The following is a 6444-nucleotide window of genomic DNA, read 5'->3' as shown; positions in this document are numbered from 1 at the left end:
GTTTTTCTACTTTGCAAGTTACAGTAAATTTTCATTCATGACCTAAACTTAACTTACAAACTGTTCTAAAATTAAATAAACAAGTGTAAGTAAAGCAAATATGTCATAAAATAATGAAAACAATGTGTGAGATTCATGAATATACATTAAGTAGCAGTAACATAAATGTTACAGTCTGATATATTTATACATGTATATGTATGTCCCTTATCTTCTAGAAATTAAAAATGAATGTTTATTATTCCATAATATGATTTGTCTTTCATAATTAGATACCCATTAATTAACTAACAAATTGTTCTAATCACCATGAAATTATTTTTCCTGTCTATAAAATTTGTGTAATCATACTCTTTCTTGTAATTTTTACAAAGTTGTGGGTAGATTCTGTTAAACAATTTATCACCATTGAGTTTTTGACAAGTTTACATCATTTCTTTTAAAATGTAGTCATTAGGCACTTTCTGCTGATTGACATACTCTCCTGCTCCACCCTACAGATATGTCCTCAGTCTCTGCTCCATCCCCTTCCTTGCATTTCTTGTAGGCAGGACAAATTTGGGGTTGAAAGTTTTGTGAGTGAGTTGATGTCTCTATTTTTCCACTGGGGTTCCTGCCTGGCTATAGGAGGCCACTTCAGGTTCCGTATCTACAGTGCTGTGGGTTACAGCTACAGTCACTCCATTGATTCTTGGGCACCTTCTATGTCCCAGGTCTCTTTCAAGTCCTAGAGATGTCCCTGTCCTCCCCACACCTCTCAGCTGCATATTTCAATTAATTCTCATGGCCAAATGGCCATCTCTCCTGTCCCTCCTCACAGCTGATCTTGAACCCAGCATTCTTCTCCCCTTTCCCTCTTCTACCCATTTCACTCCCTCGATCTGACTCCTATGGCTATTCTATTCTGCCTTCTAATTGAGATTCAAGCAACCATCCTTGGACTTTTCTTCTTTAGCTTCTTTGGATCTCTGGATTCTAGCATGGGTATCCTGTACATTTTTAGCTAATATCCACTTATTATTGAGTAAATACCATCCATGCCCTTTTGAATCTGAGTTGCCTTACGATAATATTTTCTAGTTCTATCCATTTGCCTGCAAAAATCACAATGTCTTCATTTTGAATAGCTGAATAGTATTCCATTATGTAAATTAACCATATTTTCTGTATCCATTCTTCTGTTGAGGGATATCTGGGTTGTTTTCAGTATCTGGCTTTTACAAATAAGGCTCCTATGAACATAGTGGAGCACATGTCCTTGTGATATGGTGGAACATCTCTGCGTATATGCCAGGAGAGGTATATCTGTGTGTTCAGGTAGAAGTACTTCCAATTTTCTGAAAAATTACCAGATTGCCTTCCAAAGTGGTTGTATAACTTTGCACTCCTAACAAAAATGAAGGAGTGTTCTTCTTGCTTCACATCCTTGCCAGCATATGCTGACACTCAAGTTTTTGTTATTAGCCATTCTGAGGGGTGTGTGGTGGAATCTGTTTGGGGAAAAGAATGTTGAACATTTTTAAGTGCTCTTCAGCCATTTTAGATTCCACTATTTAGAATTATCTTTTTTTTTTTTTTTTTTTCCAAGACAGGGTTTCTCTGTGTAGCCCTGGCTGTCCTGGAACTCACTCTGTAGACCAGGCTGGCCTCGAACTCAGAAATCCACCTGCCTCTGCCTACCAAGTGCTGGGATTAAAGGCATGCGCCACCACTGCCTGGCTACTATTTAGAATTATCTATTTAGCTCTGTACCCCTATTTTTAATTTGGTTACTTGTTTTTTCAGTGTCCAACTTCATGAGTACATTATATATTTGATATTAGCCCTCTGTCAGATGTAGAGCTGGTGAAGATCTTCTCCCAAACTGTAGGCTACCATTTTCTCTTATGGACTGTCCTATTCCTTACAATTTTATAAAGTCCAACTTATTACTTCTTGATTTTAGTGCCTGAGCCACTGGTGTTGTGTTCAGAAAGTTGTCTCCTATACTAATGAGTTCAAGCCTATTTCCTATTTTTCATTCTATAAGATTTAGTGTATCCAGTTTTATATAGAGATCTTTGATCAACTCAGACTTGAGTTTCATGCAGGGCAATAGATATGGATTTATTTACATTCTTCTACATGTAGACAGAAATCCAGGTAGGCCAGCACAATTTGCTGAAGATGTTTTCTTTATTCCATTGTATAGTTTTGGCTTCTTTGTCAAAAATCAAGTGTCAGTAGGTGTGTGTGTCTCTCTGTGTGTGTTTATGAACAGACCATTTTATTTCTGCACTCATTAATTGATTGACATTAATTTTTGGGTATTATATGTAATACAGTTATAATCATCTATGTTCAAGTTTGTTTCATTTTTATTGGTTATTTTATTTATTCACACTTCAAATGTTATACTTCTTCCCAGTTCCCCCTTCACAAACCTCCTATCCCCTGTCACCTCCCCGTGCCTCTATGAAGGTGGTCCCCTACCTGCCCACCCACTCCTGCCTCAGCACCTTAGCATTTCCTTACCCTGGGTCACAAGACCAAGTTGCTCCCTTCTTTTGTGATGCCCGATAAGGCGATTCTCTGCTGTATATCCAACTGGAACCATGGGTCACCCTATGTGTACTTTTTGGCTGGTGGTTTAGTCCCTGGGAGCTCTGGAGTGTCCAGTTAGTCGATATTGTTTTTCTTCATATGGGGTTGCAATCCCCTTCAGCTCCTTCAGACTGTCCCCTAATTCCTCCATTGGGGTCTCCATGCTCAGTCAGATGTTTGACTGGGTACATCTGTATTTGTTTTGGTCAGGCTCTGGTAGAGCCTCTCAGGTCTTCTATTTGATTCCATTGATCAACCTGTCTTTTTTTATATATACCAATACATGAAGTTTTCATTACTATTGCACATAGTACAGTATGAAATCAGTGATGGTGGTACCACCAGATGTTCTTCTATTATACAGGATTGTTTTAGCTATCCTAGGATTTTTTTTCATATATATTTGAGAATTGTTCTTTCAAGAAATGTAAAAAAATGTGTTAGAATTTAGACAGGAATTTCATTGAATCTGTAGATTACTTTTGGTAACATGGCTATTTTCACTGTTAATCCTAACAATCTATAAACATTGTAGGTCTTAAATCTACAATTTCTTTCTTCAGAGAACTGAAACTCTTTTCCTATAGAACTGTTATTCACTTGGTTAGTGTTACACCAAAATATGTTATTATTTTTGGCTATTGTGAATGGTGTTAGTTCCCTAATTTCTTTCTCATCCAATTTATCATTTGAATAAAGGACAGCTACTTATTTCTCTGAGTTAATTTTATATCCAATTATTTTGCTGAACATGTTGGTTGCAGGTTTTGATTTTTCAAAACCTACTTTAATAAGAGGTCTTAAATACTTCAACCTCCCTACGAGCCCACCACACCCCAGAGGTAGTGGAAAAGAAAGGTTAATAGGAAATGGGGTTGTAGAGTTGTGTGGAAATATGTCTTTGATATCAACCAACAATATCAACCAACCAGACCTCCTAGAGCTCCCAGGGAGTAAACCACCAACCAAAGAGTACAATTGGAGGGACTCATGATTCCAACTGCTTATGTAGCAGAGGACTGCCTTATGTGGCATCAATAGGAGGGGAGGTCCTTGGTCATATGGAGCCTTGATACCCCAAAGTAGGGGCATTCTAGGACAGTGAGGCAGGAGTGGGTGGGGTAGCTCCCTCATAAAAGCAGGGGGGATAGAGATGGGATAGGGGATTTGCAGAGCTGAAACTGTAAAGGGGAATAACATTTGAAATGTAAATAAACAAAATAACCAATTAAAAAATAAAATACTTATAATGATGCTTTTAAAATTATTTATATAGAAAGATTAAAATCAATTTCTGAAATATGATAGATCAAAATACCAAGAAATTAAAGATGTAGTGATATTAATCTCAAAAAAAAGTAGTTCTTTGAGGCAATTCCAATCTTTCTTTTCAGCATTCCAAACTTTTGTCTGGGCTGACATCTGTTTTCTTTTAGTTCTCCAAGACCTTGTCCAGGCCCTTCTGGCTTTTTGAGTCTATTAAGAAGTCAGTGGTAATTTTCACAGGTCTGCTTTTATATATTGCTTGGTCTTTTGCCCTTGTAGCTTTTAATATTGTTTCTTTGTCCTCTACATTTAGTGTTTTAATTATTATGTGGCAGGAAGATTTTCTTTTCTAGTCCAATCTATTTGGTGTTTGGTAAGCTTCTTGTATGATTATATATATTTCTTTCTTCAGTTTAGGGAAATTTTCTTCTATGATTTTGTTGAAGAAATATTCTTGTCCTTTAATCTGTGAATATTGTCTTTCTTCTATTTCCATTATTTTTAGTTTTGGTCTTTTACAGTGTCCCAAATTTCCTGGATGTTTTATATTAGGAATAGTTTGGATTTCTCATTTTCTTTAACTAATATATCAATTTCTTCAATGGTAACTTCTAAACCTGAGATTCTCTTGTCATGTTTGTAATTCCTGTTCTCTTTTCTAGGTTTTCCATCTCCAGAGTTATTTCTGTATCTGTTTTTTTCTTATTGCTTCTATTTCCATTTTCAGGTCTTGAAAAACTTAATTTCTTTTACCTGTTTGATTGTATTTTTTCTTTATTTCTTTATAAGTATTTCTTTTCTCTTTAAAAGCCTCTGATTTTATTTTCCTGTATTTCTTTAAGGGATTTCTTTCTTTCCTCTTTAAAGGCCTCTGTTGTCTTAATGTGATTTAAGGTTATTTTTTCACACTTTAGGTGTTTTAGAATATCCAGGGCTTGCTGTAATAGGGGAGCTTGGTTCTGATAGTGCCATATTGCCCTGATGTGTTGGTTCTTTTCTTTTGGTCGTCTTTAGACATCTAGTTGCCTCTGTTTTTTATTGGCCTCATACTCCCTTGTGGTAGCAGACTTCTGGGATTGCAGGTAGAGCTGGTAGACCTAATTGAAGCATGATTCTGGATGCCTTGAGTCACAGCAGGTCTCCAAGGAAGCAGACTGTGCTGATTGTCCTGGGTCACAGCAGGCATCTAGGAAGACAGGTTGAGCTATAGCCTGAGGAATGGAGTGTAGGTCCAGGATTTCTGTTAGAGGTGCAGAATGGAAGACAGAGCACACAGATAGATGGTGTGATAGACCACAGGGCTGCTGGGTTTAATGAAGTATACGATTTATTGATCAACATTTATATTTTAGTTTATTGATGACCATTTTTATATATATATATATATATATATATATATATATATATATATATTATATCTAGTAAGTTGCTAAGATTAGAAAAAAGCTATTACATAAATCTTTGTTGCTTATCTTGTCACTCGTAGCACAATGATTTGCTAAAATATCATTCAGGGCAACTCATTATTCTAAGTTTATGTGGTCTGTAAACCCAGAGTCAAAACAATATTAATAATACTGAACTTTATTAATTCAAAACTAAATAAGATAACTTAGATTTAGCAATGGTTCAGAATATTCACCAGAGTTAGAATACCAAGAGAAGTAAATGTTTAAAGTAGTTTAGCAAATGATACAAACAAAACGGTATGAAGACTCATGAATTAAAGCCATGTTTAGGTATAGTCCTCAACCATTTAAAAAGCAAACATTTTAACTTTCCTATTAAATAAAATCAATTATAATTATCTGATTATGGTTATTTTTTTCATTTCTTAAAGAACTCTTTTGAGATTGAATTCCTACTAATTTAAATTTTTTGAGTTTTTCAACTTATCACTTTAGTTTATTTTTACTTTTTATTTTTAACCAGTCCATATGCTTAGGCTTCAGAATTTATAGTAGTCACTGCCATACATGTTTATTTATTGACTTAAAGAGTGTGCAAATTGGAGAAGGACAATCATAGAAACAGCTTTGTTTAGTTATAATCCTAAAGTCCTTCTATATAGTGAAGAACATTTGTTTCATTGGCAATATATTCTAGACTTTACTAGAAATGATTATTGCTTTTCTTAACCAAACAAAATGCACTCTTATAATTTAAAAGCCATTTTAATTAATTGGTTATTTACATATCAAATGTTATCTTTTTTCCAGGTCCCTCTCCAAAAGCCCCCCATCACATCCTCTATCCCCTTCCCTTCTAAGGGTGCTCCATCATCCACCCACCCACTCCAACCTCACACCTCTAGCATGCCCCTTTTCTGAGGTATCAAATCTCCACAGGACCAAGCACATCCCCTCCCACTGAGGCCAGACAATGCAATCCTCCTCAGCTATAAATGTAACATGGACTATAGACCAGCCCAGGTATGCCCTTTGTTTGGTATCTTTGTTCCTGGGAGCTCTGAGGGGTATTGTTAGTTGATACTGTTGATCTTCCTATGTTGTTGCAATCCCCCTCAGCTCCTTTAGTCTTTCCCCTAACTCTTCCATATAGTTCTCTGAACTCAGTCCAGTTGTTAGTTGTAAG

Source organism: Arvicanthis niloticus, chromosome X (assembly GCF_011762505.2).
Source record: "Arvicanthis niloticus isolate mArvNil1 chromosome X, mArvNil1.pat.X, whole genome shotgun sequence".
NCBI classification, from domain to species: Eukaryota; Metazoa; Chordata; class Mammalia; order Rodentia; family Muridae; genus Arvicanthis; species Arvicanthis niloticus.
This window is presented reverse-complemented; position numbering follows the sequence as displayed.